Source organism: Cherax quadricarinatus, chromosome 5 (assembly GCF_038502225.1).
Source record: "Cherax quadricarinatus isolate ZL_2023a chromosome 5, ASM3850222v1, whole genome shotgun sequence".
NCBI lineage: Eukaryota > Metazoa > Arthropoda > Malacostraca > Decapoda > Parastacidae > Cherax > Cherax quadricarinatus.
In genome coordinates, this window is record NC_091296.1 from 21,000,085 (window position 1) to 21,020,382 (window position 20,298).

A 20,298-nucleotide genomic window follows, 5' to 3' on the forward strand; every position below is an offset into this window, starting at 1 on the left:
GTCACTGATGAGCCAGTTGTGTGGGTCAGCTGTGTGAGTCACTGGTGAGCCAGCTGTGTGAGTCAGCTGTGTGAGTCACTGGTGAGTCAGTTGTGTGAGTCACTGGTGAGTGAGCTGTGTGAGTCACTGGTGAGTCACGTGTGTGGGTCACTGGTGAGTCAGCTGTGTGAGTCACCGGTGAGTCAGCTGTGTGAGTCACTGGTGAGCCAGCTATGTGAGTCACTGGTGAGTCAGCTGTGTGAGTCATAAGGGAGTCATTTGTAAGTTACTGCTGAGCCAACTGTGTGAATCACTGGTGTGTCAGGTGTGAGTCACTAGTAACGTGTGAGCAGTGATTGGGTGCGTGTATGTGTACTCACTAAGTCATACTGGCGATTTGTGTTTTCGGGTGTCGAGACTCAGCTCCTGTTTCCACCTCCTAGACCCTGTTTATCAGCACCATCGACTTCTGGTCTCTTGGGCCTCATCATATCTACTCTTGAGGCTGTGTATTGAGTTTGCCTCCACCACTGCCTCGTCTAAGTCAACTAATCTGAGGTAACTAAAGAAATGCCTCCTTACATCTTTGTCTTCGGCTTCCACCTGGGTCCCCTTGATCCTGGTCCTCTTCAAACACTCTATACCTATGAGGCCTCTCACTCTTAATATTATGTAAGTCGTAATCATGTCTCCCCTCTAAGATCGACAGGTTCGGGTCCTTAAACCTCTCCTCATTGTACATTCTTAGTTCTGGTACACGTCTGGTGGCAAACCTTAGTATCTTTTTCAGTTCCTTAGGGTGTGCCCAGGTGTGGGCTCCATGCTGGGGCCACGTACTCAGCGTCATGTAGAAAGTTCTAAAGAAATTCTTCAAGTTTCTGAATGTTACTCTGAGGATTACTGCTCTTGCACATGTCTCCGGCGTTATACTGTTTACGTGAAATTCTGGCAATATCCCAGGTGTTATATTCACCCCCAGGGCCTTTTCACTGTTTGATATTTGCAGTCCTCTCCTCCAATTCCCATAACCTTGGGTTGAACTCGAGCATCCAGTTGTTTGACCACATTTGCAGTTTGTTGAGGTCTCTCTCGAGTTTATCAGTCCTCTCCTTTTCTTATTCTTCCCATTAGTTTTCCATCAGAGACGCGAAAGTGCATCTGTGTGTTGGCGCGTTCGTGTGGGTGTGCGCATGTGTGTGCACGTACGTGCAGCTGTTAGGAAAGAAATACAGGTGAGTGTTAAGCAGACGACATCATCACAGTGAGTCAGACAACAATGAAGGTCTGGTTCTCTTACACCAGTGTTGTTATTATGTGGTCAAGGTAGTGACACTTCCTGGCACTCTCTGGCCTTCCCTGGCCCTCCCTAGCATTTCTTGGCCCTCACTGGCACTCCCTGGCACCCCTTAGCACTTCCTGCCACTTCCTGGACCCCCTGGCACTCTCTGGCCGTCCATGGCCCTCCCTGGCACTCCCTGGCACCCCTTAGCACTTCCTGCCACTCCCTGGCACTCATGGCCTTCCCTGGTCCTTCCTGGCACTTCCTGTCACTCCATGGCCTTCCCTGGCCCTTCTTGGCACTCCCTGGCCCCCCCCCTCACCATACTCTCTCTCACCCAGTCCTTCGTCCAGCTCCTCCTGGTTCGACCATCTGTTATCCGCCCTTGTCTTTATTCTTCATTCTCTCTCTTCCCTTCCCTTGACCACCAACTTACTTCTCATTTCCCAGGCGATATATGACCCAAATGAATTTAGCGCTTCCCCAGGATCATAATAATCTCCTTCATCCCTCTAGTGTTCTCCATCCTTCAAGTGTTCTCCATCCCTCTAGTGTTCTCCATCTTTCTACTGTACTCCATCCTTCTAGTGTTCTCCTTATCTCTAGACTTCTCCTTCCTTCCTTCCTTCCTTCCTTCCTTCCTTCCTTCCTTCTTTCCTTCCTTCCTTCCTTCCTTCCTTCCTTCCTTCCTTCCTTCCTTCCTTCTTTCCTTCCTTCCTTCCTTCCTTCCTTCCTTCCTTCCTTCCTTCCTTCCTTCTTCCTTCTTTCCTTCCTTCCTTCCTTCCTTCCTTCCTATCTTCCTTCCTTCCTTCCTCTTCCTTCCTCTTTCCTTCCTTCCTTCCTTCCTCTCCTTCCTTCCTCTTCCTTCCTTCCTTCCTTCTTTCCTTGCTAGCTTCCTTCCTTCTTTCCTTGCTAGCTTCCTTCCTTCTTTCCTTGCTAGCTTCCTTCCTTCTTTCCTTGCTAGCTTCCTTCCTTCTTTCCTTGCTAGCTTCCTTCCTTCTTTCCTTGCTAGCTTCCTTCCTTCCTTCCTTCCTTTCCTCTCTTTCCTTGCTTCTTCTCTTCCTTCCTTCCTTCCTTCCTTCCTTCTTTTCCTTCCTTCCTTCCTCTTCCTTCCTTCCTTCCTCTTCCTTCCTTCCTTCCTTCTTCCCTTCCTTCTTTCCCTTCCTTCCTTCCCTTCCTTCCTTCCTTCCTTCCTCTTCCTCTTCCTTCCTTCCTTCCTTCCTTCCTTCCTCTTTCCCTGCTTCCTTCCTTCCTTCCTTCCTCCTTCCTTCCTCTTCCTTTCCTCTTTCCTTCCTTCCTTCCTTCCTTCCTTCCTTCCTCTTTCCTTGTTTCCTCTCTTCCTTCCTTCCTCTTCCTTCCTTCTTTCCTTCCTTCCTTCCTTTCCTTCTCTCTTCTTCCTTCCTTCCTTCCTTCCCTTCCTTCCTTCCTTCCTCCTTCCTTCTTTCCCTAAGCCTTCCTTCTTCCTTCCTTCCTTCCTCTTCCTTCCTTCCTCTTCCTTCCTTCCTCTCTCCTTCCTTCTTCCTTGCTTCCTGCTTCCTTCCTTCCTTCCTTCCTCTTCCTTCCTTCCTCCTCCTTCCTCTTCCTTCCTTCCTTCTTCCTGCTTCCTTCCTCTTCCTCTTCCTTCCCCTTCCTTCCTTCCTCCTTCCTTTCCTTCCTTCCTTCCTTCCTTCCTCCTCCTTCCTTCCTTCCTCCTTCCTTCCTTCTCTCTTCCTTCCTCTTCCTTCCTTCCTTTCCTTCTCTCTTCCTTCCTTCCTTCCTTCCTTCCTCTTCCTTCCTCTTTCCTTCCTTCCTTCCTCTTCCTCTTCCTTCCTCTTCCTCTTCCTTCCTTCTTCCTTCCTTCCTTCCCCTCTCTTCCTTCCTCCTTCCTTCCTTCCTTCCTTCCTCCTTCCTTCCTCTCTTCCTCTTTCCTTCTTTCTTTCTTTCTCCTCTTCCTTCCTTCCTTCTTTCCTTCCTTCCTTCCTTCCTTCCTTCCTTCCTTCCTTCCTTCTTTCCTTGCTTCCTTCCTTCTTTCCTTCCTTCCTTCCTTCCTTCCTTCCTTCCTTTCTTCTTTCCTTCCTTCCTTTCTCACAATTATAGTCTTTATTATCTATTCGTTTTCCTTTCTAATTCATTTCTCGCTTCGTCTTCCTAATTTTACCCATAATCACTCACCACCCCCATCTTCCCTGGTCTTCCTCACCCATCATCCTCCCATCACTCACCACCCCCATCTTCCCTAGTCTTCCTCACCCATCATCCTCCCATCACCTCCACCACCCCCATCTTCCTGGTCTTCCCTCACCCATCATCCTCCCATCACTCCACCACCCCCATCTTCCTGGTCTTCCTCACCCATCATCCTCCCATCACTCCACCCCCACCCCCATCTTCCCTGGTCTTCCTCACCCATCATCCTCCCATCCTCTACCACCACCCCCATCTTCCTGGTCTTCCTCACACCCATCATCCTCCCATCCTCACCACCCCCATCTTCCCTGGTCTTCCTCACCCATCATCCTCCCATCACTCCACCACCCCCCATCTTCCCTGGTCTTCCCTCACCCATCATCCTCCCATCACCTCACCACCCCCATCTTCCTGGTCTTCCTCACCCATCATCCTCCCATCACCTCCACCACCCCCATCTTCCCTGGTCTTCCTCACCCATCATCCTCCCACCCATCCTCACCACCCCCATCTTCCCTGGTCTTCCTCACCCCATCATCCTCCCATCACTCCACCACCCCCATCTTCCCTGGTCTTCCTCACCCATCATCCTCCCATCCCCCACCTCACCCATCCCCATCTCCCCCATCCTCCCCAGGTCTTCCTCACCCATCATCCTCCCATCACTCCACCACCCCCATCTTCCCCAGTCTTCCTCACCCATCATCCTCCCATCACTACCACCCCCCATCTTCCCCAGTCTTCCTCACCCATCATCCTCCCATCACTCCACCACCCCCATCTTCCAGGTCTTCCTCACCCATCATCCTCCCATCACTCCACCACCCCCCATCTTCCCCAGTCTTCCCTCCCCATTCCCCATCACCTCAACCTCATCTCACCACCCCCATCTTCCCCAGGTCTTCCTCACCCATCATCCTCCCATCACTCCACCACCCCCATCTTAGCTCGTCTTCCTTACCCATCATCCTCCATCACTCACCACCCCCATCTTCCCTGTCTTCCTCACCCATCATCCTCCCATCACTCCACCACCCCCATCTTCCCTGGTCTTCCTCACCCATCATCCTCCCATCACTCACCACCCCCCATCTTCCCTGGTCTTCCTCACCCATCATCCTCCCATCACTCCACCACCCCCATCTTCCTAGGTCTTCCTCACCCATCATCCTCCATCACTCCACCACCCCCCATCTTCCCCAGTCTTCCTCACCCCATCATCCTCCCATCCTCCACCACCCCCATCTTAGCTCGTCTTCCTTACCCATCATCCTCCCATCACTCCACCACCCCCATCTTCCCTGGTCTTCCTCACCCATCATCCTCCCATCACTCCACCACCCCCATCTTAGCTCGTCTTCCCTTACCCATCATCCTCCATCACTCCACCACCCCCATCTTCCCTGGTCTTCCTCACCCATCATCCTCCCATCTCCACCACCCCCCATCTTCCCCAGGTCTTCCTCACCCATCATCCTCCCATCACCTCCACCACCCCCCATCTTCCCCAGGTCTTCCTCACCCATCATCCTCCCATCACTCCCACCACCCCCCATCTTCCCTGGTCTTCCTCACCCATCATCCTCCCATCACTCCACCACCCCCATCTTCCCAGTCTTCCCTCACCCATCATCCTCCAATCACTCACCACCCCCATCTTCCCTGGTCTTCCTCACCCATCATCCTCCCATCATCTCCACCCCCACCCCCATCTTCCTGGTCTTCCTCACCCATCATCCTCCCATCACCTCCACCACCCCCATCTTCCTGGTCTTCCTCACCCATCATCCTCCCATCACTCCACCACCCCCATCTTCCCCGGTCTTCCCTCACCCCATCATCCTCCCATCACTCCACCCCCATCTTAGCTCGTCTTCCATTACCCATCATCCTCCCCATCGTCTTCCTTACCCATCATCCTCCCATCACTCACCACCCCATCTTCCCTGGTCTTCCTCACCCATCATCCTCCCATCACTCACCACCCCCATCTTCCCTGGCCTTCCTCACCCATCATCCTCCCATCACTCACCACCCCCCATCTTCCCTGGTCTTCCTCACCCATCATCCTCCCATCACTCACCACCCCCATCTTCCCTGGTCTTCCTCACCCATCATCCTCCCATCACTCACCACCCCCATCTTCCCTGGTCTTCCTCACCCATCATCCTCCCATCACTCACCACCCCCATCTTCCCTGGTCTTCCTCACCCATCATCCTCCCATCACTCACCACCCCCATCTTCCCTGGTCTTCCTCACCCATCATCCTCCCATCACTCACCACCCCCATCTTCCCTGGTCTTCCTCACCCATCATCCTCCCATCACTCACCACCCCATCTTCCCTGGTCTTCCTCACCCATCATCCTCCCATCACTCACCACCCCCATCTTCCCTGGTCTTCCTCACCCATCATCCTCCCATCACTCACCACCCCCATCTTCCCTGGTCTTCCTCACCCATCATCCTCCCATCACTCACCACCCCCATCTTCCCTGGTCTTCCTCACCCATCATCCTCCCATCACTCACCACCCCCATCTTCCCCGGTCTTCCTCACCCATCATCCTCCCATCACTCACCACCCCCATCTTAGCTCGTCTTCCTTACCCATCATCCTCCCATCACTCACCACCCCATCTTCCCTGGTCTTCCTCACCCATCATCCTCCCATCACTCACCACCCCCATCTTCCCTTGTCTTCCTCACCCATCAACCTCCCATCACTCACCACCCCCCATCTTCCCTGGTCTTCCTCACCCATCATCCTCCCATCACTCACCACCCCCATCTTCCCTGGTCTTCCTCACCCATCATCCTCCCATCACTCACCACCCCCTTCTTCCCTGGTCTTCCTCACCCATCATCCTCCCATCACTCACCACCCCCATCTTCCCTGGTCTTCCTCACCCATCATCCTCCCATCACTCACCACCCCATCTTCCCTGGTCTTCCTCACCCATCATCCTCCCATCACTCACCATGATCCTCCCATTATTCACCACGATCCTCCCATCACTCACCATGATCCTCCCATCACTCACCATGATCCTCCCATCACTCACCATGATCCTCCCATCACTCACCATGATCCTCCCATCACTCACCATGATCCTCCCATCACTCACCATGATCCTCCCATTATTCACCACGATCCTCCCATCACTCACCATGATCCTGTCATCACTCACCATGATCCTCCCATTATTCACCACGATCCTTCCATCACTCACCATGATCCTCCCATCACTCACCATGATCCTTCCCATCACTCACCATGATCCTCCCCATCATTCACCATGATCCTCCCCATCATTCACCATGATCCTCCCCATCATTAACCATGATCCTCCCATCACTCACCATGATCCTTCCCATCACTCACCATGATCCTCCCATCACTCACCATGATCCTCGCCATCATTCACCACGATCCTCCCATCACTCACCATGATCGTTCCCATCACTCACCATGATACTTACCATCACTCACCATGATCCTTCCCATCACTCACCATGATCCTTCCCATCACTCACCATGATCCTCCCCATCATTCACCATGATCCTTCCCATCACTCACCATGATCCTCCCATCACTCACCATGATCCTCCCCATCACTCACCATGATCCTCCCATCACTCACCATGATCCTCGCCATCATTCACCACGATCCTCCCATCACTCACCATGATCGTTCCCATCACTCACTATGATACTTACCATCACTCACCATGATCCTTCCCATCACTCACCATGATCCTCCCATCACTCACCATGATCCTCGCCATCATTCACCACGATCCTCCCATCACTCACCATGATCGTTCCCATCACTCACCATGATACTTACCATCACTCACCATGATCCTTCCCATCACTCACCATGATCCTTCCCATCACTCACCATGATCCTCCCCATCATTCACCATGATCCTTCCCATCACTCACCATTATCCTCCCATCACTCACCATGATCCTCCCCATCACTCACCATGATCCTCCCATCACTCACCATGATCCTCGCCATCATTCACCACGATCCTCCCATTACTCACCATGATCGTTCCCATCACTCACCATGATACTTACCATCACTCACCATGATCCTTCCCATCACTCACCATGATCCTTCCCATCACTCACCATGATCCTCCCCATCATTCACCATGATCATTCCCATCACTCACCATGATCCTCCCATCACTCACCATGATCCTCCCCATCACTCACCATGATCCTCCCATCACTCACCATGATCCTCCCATCACTCACTATGATCCTTCCCATCACTCACCATGATCCTTCCCATCATTCACCATGATCTTCCCATCACTCACCATGATCCTCCCATCACTCACCATGATCCTCCCCATCATTCACCATGATTCTCCCCATCATTCACCATGATCCTCCCATCACTCACCATGATCCTCCCATCACTCACCATGATCCTCCCATCACTCACCATGATCCTCCCCATCATTCACCATGATCATTCCCATCACTCACCATGATCCTCCCATCACTCACCATGATCCTCCCCATCACTCACCATGATCCTCCCATCACTCACCATGATCCTCCCATCACTCACCATGATCCTTCCCATCACTCACCATGATCCTTCCCATCATTCACCATGATCTTCCCATCACTCACCATGATCCTCCCATCACTCACCATGATCCTCCCCATCATTCACCATGATTCTCCCCATCATTCACCATGATCCTCCCATCACTCACCATGATCCTCCCATCACTCACCATGATCCTCCCCATCATTCACCATGATCCTCCCATCACTCGCCATGATCCTCCCATCACTCACCATGATCCTCCCATCACTAACCATGATCCTCCCATCATTCACCATGATCCTTCCCATCACTCACCATGATCCTCCCATCATTCACCATGATCCTCCCATCATTCACCACGATCCTCCCATCATTCACCATGATCCTCCCCATCACTCACTATGATCCTCCTCATCATTCACCATGATCCTCCCATCACTCACCATGATCCTCCCTTCATTCACCATGATCCTCCCATCATTCACCATGATCCTCCCCATCACTCACTATGATCCTATCATCATTCACCATGGTCATCACCATCACTCACCATGATCCTCCCCATCATTCACCATGATCCTCCCATCACTCACCATGATCCTCCCCATCTCTCACCATGATCCTCCAATCACTCACCATGGTCATCACCATCACTCACCATGATCCTCACCATTACTCACCATTGCTGACCATCCTTCACCCATTTCCACTATCACCAAAACACCCCTCACCTACATCCCCCCCCCATCCCTCGGGTCCTAAATTGAGGTCCTCTTTCTCAAAACCCGGATCGATGGGGAGAGGCTCGCTATTGTCGACGCTCTGACTTGGTGGTGCACACGCTGGTGGTGCACACGCTGGTGGTGCACATGCTGGTGATGCGCATGCTGGTGGTGCACATGTTGGTGGTGCACACGCTGGTGGTGCACAGGCTGGTGGTGCACATGCTGTTGGTGCACATGCTGGTGGTGCACATGTTGGTGGTGCACACGCTGGTGGTGCACATGCTGGTGGTGCTCATGCTGGTGGTGCACATGTTGGTGGTGCACACGCTGGTGGTGCACAAGCTGGTGGTGCACATGCTGTTGGTGCACATACTGGTGGTGCACATGTTGGTGGTGCACACGCTGGTGGTGCACATGCTGGTGGTGCACATGCTGGTGGCCCACATGCTGGTGGTGCACACGCTGGTGGTGCACACGCTGGTGGTGCACATGCTGGTGGTGCACATGTTGGTGGTGCACACGCTGGTGGTGCACATGCTGCTGGTGCACATGCTGTTGGTGCACATGCTTGTGGTGCACATGCTGGTGGTGCACACGCTGGTGGTGCACATGCTGGTGCTGCACACGCTGGTGCTGCACATGCTGGTGGTGCACACGCTGTTTGTGCACATACTGGTTGTGCACATGCTGGTGGTGCACATGCTGGTGGTGCACATGCTGGTGGTGCACATGCTGGTGGTGCACATGCTGGTGGTGCACATGCTGGTGGTGCACATGCTGGTGGTGCACATGCTGGTGGTGCACATGCTGGTGGTGCACACGCTGATGGCGCACATGCTGGTGGTGCACACGCTAGTGGTGCACACGCTGGTGGTGCAGAGGCTGGTGGTGCACAGGCTGGTGGTGCACAGGCTGGTCGTGCATAGGCTGGTCGTGCACAGGCTGGTGGTGCACAGGCTGGTCGTGCATAGGCTGGTGGTGCACAGGCTGGTCGTGCACAGGCTGGTCGTGCACAGGCTGGTGGTGCACTGGCTGGTCGTGCATAGGCTGGTCGTGCACAGGCTGGTCGTGCATAGGCTGGTCGTGCACAGGCTGGTCGTGCACAGGCTGGTCGTGCACATGATGGTGGTGCACACGCTGGTTCTTAAGAGTAACGATTATGGTAGCAACAAAAACAGATGGAACAAGATTAATAATTATACTCGCTCCTTCCCAATTATAGAGCAACACATCATCTATGCAATGTTGCATTCCTCCTTACACGCTATTTTAACCCGAGTATGTAGGTCTAAGGGATGAAGGGTGGGGAGAGAGCCTTCAGCTATAGAAATATGCAATAAAATAACGTTTTAGCACATTTTTCTTTTTTTTTAATATTATATAAAAAAATCGTATGAAGTGTACAATAAAATCTAAAAGAATTGGTATTCTGACTGTCAAATAATGGAATTTTAGATAAAATATTTTAATTTTAGCGAAATAGTCCGAAAAATCGTAAATTATGCAGACAGATTTGTAGTTAGTTTGACTGTGATTTGTCCTTTACAAACAGACAGCCTCCATACAGACTGTAAACTGCCGAGGAGACTGTACAGTGGACTAGACAGGGAGGGATAACGACTAGACTGGAACAGACTGCAGTGAGTCACACGCACGTTACTGTATCGTAATCTCTCTCTGTTAAACTGTTCTACTTAGTGTTTGTTTTATTAATGGTGTTGTGAAAATACACTCAGATGTCAACAGCAAGTGACAATGTACGTGACAGTACGTGCTGTTTAATTCTGCATGCATTTCATGCAATACAAACCATACCCCGGCCGGGATTGAACCCGCGGTCAGAGAGTCTCAAAACTCCAGACCGTCGCGTTAGCCATTAGACCAGCTAGCTACAATAAGATTCGTCCAACTAGGTATATTTCTACACCATAGGAAGGTTAGCACAGGCACCACTGTGACCACAAATGCCTGTGCTAACCTTCCTATGGTGTAGATATACCTAGTTGGACGAATCTTATTGTAGCTAGCTGGTCTAGTGGCTAACGCGACGGTCTGGAGTTTTGAGACTCTCTGACCGCGGGTTCAATCCCGGCCGGGGTATGGTTTGTTTGCAATCGTGTCATTACGTTTTCATACAATACCTTTTGCAAACAGTCGTATTATATTGCTTCGTATGGGATGTTACTGTATGTTATTAGATATTGTTAATTTTGGATTAAAGAGAGCTTTAATAAGGCCTTCAAAGAGCTTTTTTAAGAGCGAAACGCTGCAATAAAATGCTCGTTTCAACCATCAGGGAACTTACCAATTCACAGAAGAACTGAAGCCCACTACACAACCCGCTCTTACGAGTCTTGTTCTGGTCCAAGTCGGTCCGAAACGCCGTCGTAAGTTACTGAGGGATGGTATGTGTGTGTGTGTGTGTTCTTCTGGCCACGGTATAGTGACTTTTTATTCTTAGCTAATAGTGGAAGACCCATCTTCTGGATACACAGCCAGACATCTTAGCGTATTATGTCTTAGAAACGCAAATAGCTGCTGGAATTGATTCCAAGTAAGTGTAACGTGATAACTGAAGAAGAGGAAATACCAGAGGCAGAAGAGACGCCGTGGAGAGAAGCTACATGAACAACACGGAGGACCTTGGGGGGTAGGTATAGTACCGAAGATATCGCCGGAGGTGCTCATCCACCGAACACCTGAGACTGACATGCAGAGCATCATTCTAGAGCCCACGCCTGCGGAAATATGTAATTTACCTAGAAAAAATTCCAAAGGTACTCAGAGGTGCAATGGCGGACCTACATGAGATATTAAATGACCTGAATCTGACGACCTATGAGAAGAAGACTTTCATCTAATTATTAACCCTGGAAGGTAATTAGCCGAGTACATCTCATTTTTATTGGGATTCTTTCGTCCTCCTTCCCTGAGTGCTTCCTACTCACGCCAATCAGAAGACCTGTGCATCAATCAGACCCACACGTTAGTCAGAATATTTTTCACGTCCTTAGCGCCTGCGTGGAACCCCTCACCTATTGATGCATCTAAAAAGAATGCTGGAAAAGTTGAGAAACTTAACAGGAGTCTGGTGGTGGGAGTGAGAGATATGAACCATGACGTGACAAACCTCAGCTCACCACACTGAACTAAATATTCAGCTGTGATGAGTGACATAAAGGGTAACAGTTGGGTATCTTAATTGTTGAAACGCCTACACGGAAGGTTTCTTCAGTCAAATACAGAGGCAGCAGATGTAGTGCATTGAAGTTGATGTAATCAGTCATTGAACCTTGGAGAAATAGTACTTGAGGTTGTCAGTCCTTCAGCCTGGAGAAAATCTCGGCTCCATGGTCTGGAACTATATAGTTCCAACGCTCAGCCCCATGGTCTGGAACTATATAGTTCCAACGCTCAGCTCCATGGTCTGGAACTATATAGTTCCAACGCTCAGCTCCATGGTCTGGAACTACATAGTTCCAGCGCTCAGCTCCATGGTCTGGAACTACATAGTTCCGGATTTTGGAGCTGAGGGGACTGACCACCTGATTGCATCATCTTCATTTCACTACTAGTAACACCTGCTGCCTCTGTATTTGACTGAAGAAGCCTATTGTGTAGGCGAAACGTTTCAACACTAAAGATACCCATCTGTTACACGTGTGTCTTAATCATCAACTTGTTGATATTTTGTACCATTATCAGCATATTCAACGGTATTAATGTGATGGTCACTCTCCCTCGATCCCGCAGCTTAATTCCAGCAAAACCAATGGAGAAGTTAGCCTGGAATAAATCAACACAAAGACACTTGTACCAGAACAAATCGTTGGAACAACGTTTCCCATTAAAGAGAGCTTTAATCAAGCTTTGTAAAAGCTCTTTTAAGAGGGAAACTTGCAATAAAGTGCTTGCTCTACTGGCATTTACTTATTAAAGAGCGTCCTTTACCCTGTGTACTTGCTTTAGTTAACAGTTTTATTTAACAGGGAAGACTGATCTGTCTTGAGAGGACCTACTGACACAAGGGGAAACTAATTACCCGAGTTAAACCCGAGACACTAGGTACAAATCTGAAGTGTGTAGAAGATAAGTGGAGGTTTGGAGGTCAGACTCCGTAGAGGAATTCAGAAGTAGAAGACAGCACAAGCCTCGAACCTACACCTCCAATACTGCAGGCGATCGAAGGTCAGGATATGAAGCTGCCACTCTCTCTCTCTCTCTCTCTCTCTCTCTCTCTCTCTCTCTCTCTCTCTCTCTCTCTCTCTCTCTCTCTCTCTCTCTCTCTCTCTCTCATCCTTCCATACACTTATTCCTCGTTCTTACTATAATTTTCTGTCATTAATCTGCTCACAGAAACTGGAACTTTTGTAAACAAGTTCCCTCATGATAGTTTGTACCTGGTAGTTTGGAGCGGATACTTTGGGCATGATAATTAGATGGTTTGAAACTGGTGGTTTGAAACTGATAATCTGAACCTTATGGTTCGGCTCTGATAGTTTAAACCTAATAGTTTAGCGCCGGGAGTCGTGAGGCTGAGAGTTCGCAGCAGACAGATTGAACCTGATAACTTAAACCTGATTGTCTAACTTGAAAGTTCACTCCTGAAGCCGGTGCTCCCAGGCTGAGCTGTGAGTGATGAGCCTCAGGCTGAGCTGTGAGTGATGAGCCTCAGGCTGAACTGTGAGAAATGAAGAGGACTCAAAACCAGTTACGCAAAATAACCACGGTGAAAAACACTCCCAGGAACACCTTATGAAAATTGACCACTGTCTGGAAAATCTCCCAACTCCTGCCCCAAACATCTTGCTACTGGAAGATTTCAACTTGAGACACCTAAAATGGAGGAGTGTAGCAAATAATATTTTAGCAGAGATCACCCCAGGAGGCAGCTCAGATAAAAATTCACACACACACGAACTATTAAATCTCTGCACAATTTTCGCCTTAAGCCAGCAAATATTAGAGCCTACAATACTAGAAAATACGCTGGACCTTATCTTCACTAATAACGACGATCTGATATGTAATATAACCGTATCAAAGACAGTACACTAAGATTACAGGGCTCCTGACCAGCAAAATGTGATCAGTCATGAGGGTGTTTTCACAAAATTCAACTTCAGTAACAAAAACATACAATGGGAACAAATCAACCACGTCCTAAATGAAACAAGCTGGGAAGATATCCTCAACAACACGGATCCGAACCTTTGCCTAGAAAAAATGAACTCTGTGGTTCTTGAGATCTGCTCAAGGCACATTCCATTAAAAAAAGAAAGAGAAGATGTAAACTAGAAAGAGAGAGACTCTCCCTATACAGACGAAGGCGAATAATCACAGAACTGTTCAAAGGGACCAATATATTTGAAATACGAAGGAGGCACTGGTCAGTGAAATAGCAAATATCGAACTTAGGCTCAAGAAATCTTACAGGAGACAAGAATCGCAGGAAGAACTAAAAGCCATAAAGGAAATTGAAAAAAAAAAAGGTACTTCTTCTCGTATGCCAAATCTAAGGAAAAAACAACATTAAATATTGGGCCTCTGCTTAGGCGGGATGGGACATACACATATGACAGCGAAGAAATGAGTGAGATACTGAAGTCCCAATATGAATCAGTGTTCTGCGAGCCGTTACCCAGACTAAGGGTCGACGATCTAAACGAATTCTTTATGAACAAAACCCAAAATATGGTTATCTAAAATTCTCTGATATTATCCTAAGACCACAAGACTTTGAAAAGGAAATAAATGACATGCCCATAAACTCTGCCCCAGGCTCAGATTCATGAAACTCAGTGTTCATCAAGAACTGCAAGAAGCCCCTGTCACGTGCCTTCAGCATTTTATGGAGAGGAAGCATGGAGACAGGTCATCCCACACTCAATAAAAACAACAGACATAGCCCCACTCTACAAAGGTGGCAGTAAAACAGTTGCAGAGAACTACAGAGTGATAGCGCTAACATCCCATATCACAGAAATCTTTGAAAGGATTCTAAGAAGCAAGATCGCTAACCACCTAGACACCCATCAATTACACAACCCAGGGCAACACCGCTTTAGCTTTAGAGTAGTTGGTTCCTGTCTGTCCCAGCTACTGGACCACTATGACAAGGTCAAAAGCCTTCGACAAGTGTGACCACGATGTAATAGCGCACAAAATGCGTGATAAAAGAATAACAGAAAATGTTGATAGATGGATCTATAACTTACTAACAAATAGAACACAAAGAGTATTAGTAAACTGAGTAAAGTCTGAGGCAGCTACGGTGAAAAGCTCGGTTCCACAAGGCACAGTACTCGCTCCCATTCTATTCCTCATCCTCATATCTGACGTAGACAGAGATTTAAGCCATAGCTCTGTGTCTTCCTTTGCGGATGACACCCGAATTGTCATGACAGTGTCCTCCATCGAAGACATTGCAAGACTCCAAGTGGACATCAACCAAATCTTCAAATGGGCCACTCAAAACAACATGAAGTTCAATGAAGAGGAATTTCAACTACTCAGATATAGAAAACTTGAGAAAATTAAAACTGCATCAAGGTATACTACAAATTCTAACTATACAACAGATCGGAAAAGTAATGTGAAGGACCTGGGAGTGATAATGTCAGAGGATCTCGCCTTCAGAGACCACAACAATGTATCTACCGCATCTGCTAGAAAAAAATGATAGGATGGATAATGAGAACCTTCAAAACTAGGGACGCCAAGCCTATGATGATTATCTTCACATCGCTTGTTCTCTCTAGGCTGGAATACTGCTGTACACTAACTGCCCCCTTCAAGGCAGGCGAAATTGCTGACCTGGAGTACAAAGGACTTGCACGGCACACATAAGTACGATAAGGCACCTAAACTACTGGGAACGGTTGAAGTCCCTTGATTTGTTTTCCCTGGAACGCAGGCGAGAGAGATACATGATAATATATACTTGGAAAACCCTAGAGGGATTAGCACCAAACTTGCACCCGAAAATCACCTGGTTACCTGGAGGTTACCTGGAGGTTATTCCGGGGATCAACGCCCCCGCGGCCCGGTTCATGACCAGGCCTCCCGATGGATCAGGGCCTGATCAACTAGGTTGTTACTGCTGGCCGCACGCAGTCCAACGTACGAGCCACAGCCCAGCTGATCCGGCACTGACTTTAGGTATCTGTCCAGCTCTCTCTTGAAGGCAGCCAGGGGTTTATTGGCAATTACCCTAATGCTTGATGGGAGGCTGTTGAACAGTCTTGGGCCCCGGACACTTATGGTGTTTTCCCTTAGTGTACCAATGGCGCCCCTACTTTTTATTGGGGGCATTTTGCATCGCCTGCCCAGTCTTTTACTTTCGTAGGGAGTGATTTCTGTGTGCAGATTTGGGACCATTCCTTCCAGGATTTTCTAAGTGTAGATTATGATACATCTCTCCCTCCTGCGTTCCAACGAGTACAAGTCAAGTGCTTCCAAGCGTTCCCAGTAGTTAAGGTGCTTGACAGAACTTATACGTGCAGTAAAGGATCTCTGTACACTCTCTAGATCTGCGATTTCACCTGCTTTGAATGGAGATGTTAATGTACAGCAGTATTCCAGCCTACAGAGAACAAGTGATTTGAAAAGGATCATCAATGGCTTGGCATCTCTCGTTTTGAACTTTCTCATTATTCATCCTATCATTTTCTTTGCACGTGCGATCGTGGCACTGTTGTGATCCTTGAAAGTGAGATCCTCAGACATTACTACTCCCAGGTCCCTTACATTATTTTTCCGCTCTATTGTATGACCAGAGTCTGTAGTATACTCTGTTCTAGTTATTATCTCTTCCAGTTTTCCATAACGGAGTAGTTGGAATTTGTCCTCATTGAACATCATATTGTTTACCGTTGCCCACTGGAAAACTTTGTTTATATCTTCTTGGAGGTTAACCGCGTCCTCAGCAGATGACAGCCTCATGCAGATCCTAGTATCATCCGCAAAGAATGATACGGTTCTGTGATGTATATCTCTGTCTATGTCTGATATGAGGATGAGGAATAAGATGGGGGCGAGTACTGTGCCTTGTGGAACAGAGCTCTTCACTATGGTAGCCTCCGATTTAACTCTGTTGACCACTACTCTTCGTGTTCGATTTGTTAGGAAGTTGAAGATCCATCTCCCCACTTTCCCAGTTATTCCTTTAGCACGTATTTTATGGGCTATTACGCCATAATCGCATTTGTCAAATGCTTTTGCAACGTCTGTGTATATTACATCTGCATTCTGATTTTCTTCCAGTGCATCCAAGGCCATATCATGGTGATCCAGTAGTTGTGAGAGGCAGGAGCGACCTGCCCTGAACCCATGTTGCCCTGGATTGTGCAGATTTTGGGAATCCAGGTGATTTGCAATCCTGCTTCTTAGCACTCTTTCAAAGATTTTTATGATGTGGGACGTCAGAGCTATTGGTCTATAGTTCTTAGCTAATGCTTTGCTGCCACCTTTATGGAGTGGAGCTATATCCGTCGTCTTAAGTGACTGTGGAATTTCACCCATGTCCAAGCTCCTCCTCCATAGTGTACTTAGGACACGCGAGAGGAGTTTCTTGCAGTTCTTAATGAAAACAGAGTTCCACGAGTCTGGGCCCGGGGCTGAGTGCATGGGCATGTTGTCAATGGCTTTTTCGAAATCTATCGGAGTTAGGGTAATGTCAGAAATCTGGCATTCTAGATATTCTAGCACTCCTGAGGAGCTCAGTGACTCTTCGTCGTCTTCTGTAGAGGGAGCATCTTTCTCTCTCCAGTTTACTCCTGCTCTTCTTCTTTCTTAGGGGAATATGCCTAGAACATGCTTCAGCTACCAGGAAGTTGACCCTTTTAAGGCACTGGTTTGGATCCATGTCACTTAAGATATCTTCCCAACATGTTTCGTTTAGGACATGGTTTACCTGGTCCCAGTTGATGTTCTTGTTGTTGAAGTTGTATTTTGTGAAGACACCTTCACAGGTACATGCATTCTGCTGATCAGGACCCCTATGCATGTACGTCTGGACTTCGATTAGGTTGTGATCGGAATTAGTTGTTTTTGACATTCTTATGTCTCTTATCAGATCCTCATTATTTGTGAAGATAAAGTCAAGTGTGTTTTCTAGTCTTGTTGGCTCCACTATCTGCTGGCTTAAGGTGTGTTTTTCGCAGAGACTTAGTAGCTCATGTGTGTGTGACCTTTCATCTGCGCTACCTCCGGGGATTGTTTCAGCTATAACATTATTTGCTACATTCTTCCATTTTGTATGCCTTAGGTTGAAATCATCGAGCAGTAAGATTTTTGGAGATGGAGCTGGAAGGTTTTTCAGACAGTAATCAATTTTCAGTAGCTGTTCCTTGAACTGTTGGGAGGTTGCATCTGGTGGCTTGTATACAACCACAATGACTAGGTTGTGGTTCTCGATCTTTATTGATAGAACTTCAACTACCTCATTTGTGGTGTTCAGCAACTCCGTGCAGATGAGGGACTCTTTGTCATACAGGCCAACCCCCCCTTGTTGCCTGTTCACTCCCTGTGAAAGAAAAAGACTCGGCAGGAGATGCAACATACCCCCAATGAACAACACAGTGATTGTCCGCAGCCAAAAACTGTCTTCTAGAAGGCACCGGACAGGCACCTAAAGTCAGTACCTGACCAGCCTGGCTGTGGTTCGTACGTCAGTTTGCGTGTGGCCAGCAGTAACAGCATGGTTGATCAGACCCTGATCCACCACGAGGCCAGGTCTCGGGCCGGGCCGTGGGGGAGTTGACCCCTGAAACCCTCTCCAGGTATACTCCAGGTAGTAAGTGCTTCGTCCCAAAAAATATCAGAGAACTTTACATATGAATATCAAAATGGTATACAATAACAACAGGTTGGTAGGTAAGATACATAGGCAACATTTAGGCAACTTTATTCCATAAAGTTTCGCCTACACAGTAAGGTTCTTCAGTCGTGTACAGAAAGTAGGCAGGAGCAGTAGAGATGTGAAGACGATGTAATCAGTCCATCACCCTTGAAGATGTAGATTTGAGGTTTTAAGTTCCTCAGTCTGGAGAAGAGTTCTGTTCCATAGTCTGAAACAATATGAAGATCAAGTGACAGTGTGGAGACTTATATACTGTCGGAAGGAGAGGTGCAGAGTAGTAGTAGTGAGAATGTAGCCACTGAGAGGTCACGTCCCTCTCAGATCAAACAATTCTCAATTGAAAAAGTTGTCCAAGGTGTTTTCTCTTCTGTACCAAGATGCCATTGTGTTGCTCCGGGATCAGTCTTGTTGCAAACCTTTGCACTTTCTCTAATTTCCTTACGTGCTTGGCTAGGTGTGAGTTCCAAACTAGTGCTGCATTCTCCAATATAGACCTAATGTACACTGTGTACAGGGTCCTGAACGATTTCTTATTAAGACGTCGGAATGCTATTCTTAGGTTTGCTAGGTGCCCGTATGCTGCAGTAGTTATTTGGTTGATGTGAGCCTTAGATGTGCCTGGTGTTATACTCACCCCAAGATCCTTTTCCTTGAGTGAGGTTTGTAGTCTCTGGCCCCCCTAGACTGTACTCTGTCTGCGGTCTTCTTTGCCCTTCCCTAATCTTCATGACTTTGCACGTGGTTGGGCTGAACTCCAGGAGCTAGTTTCTGGACCAGTGCTACAGCCTGTCCTGATTCCTTTGTAGTTTTTCCTGGTCTTCGTCCAGTTGAATTCTTCTCATCGCCCTCACATCATCTTCAAACAGGGAGACTTCTGAGTCTATTCCTTCCGTCATGTAGTTCACATATATCAGAAACAGCACCGGTCCTAGGACTAACCTATGTGGAGCTCCGCTCGTCACAGGCACCCATTCTGACACATCATCACGTACTATGACTAGCTGTAATCTTCCCGACAGGTATTTCTTGATCCATTGCAGTGCCTTCCCTGTTATCCCTGCCTGGTCCTCTAGCTTTTGCACTAATCTCTTGTGTGGAACTGTGTCAGACGCCTTCTTACAGTCCAAGAAAATGTAATCTACCCACTCCTTTCTCTCTCTTGTCTTACTGCCGTCACCCTGTCATAGAACTCAAGTAGGTTTGTGACGCAGGATTTCCCGTCCCTGAAACCGTGCTGGTTGTAGTTGATAAGCTCATTCGTTTCTAGGTGCTCCACCACTCTTCTCCTGACAATCTTCTCCATGACTTTGCACACTAAACATGTTAGTGACACTGGCCTGTAGTTTAATGCTTCGTGTCTGTCTCCTTTTTTTAAAAATTGGGACTACGTTTGTTGTCTTCCATACCTCAGGTAGTCGCCCTGTTTCAAGAGATGTGTTGAAGATTGTTGTTAGTGGTACACAAAGCGCCTCTGCTCCCTCTCACAGGACCCATTGGAGAGATGTTATCCGGCCCCATCGCTCTTGAGGTATCTAGCTCGCTTAGCAGCCTCTTCACTTCTTCCTCGGTTGTATGTATTGTGTCCAACACTTGATGGTGTACCCTGCCTCTCCGTCCTTCTGGAGTCCCTTCTGTCTCCTCAGGAAACACTTCTCTGAATCTCATGTTGAGTTCCTCACATACTTCGTGGTCATTTCTTGTGATCT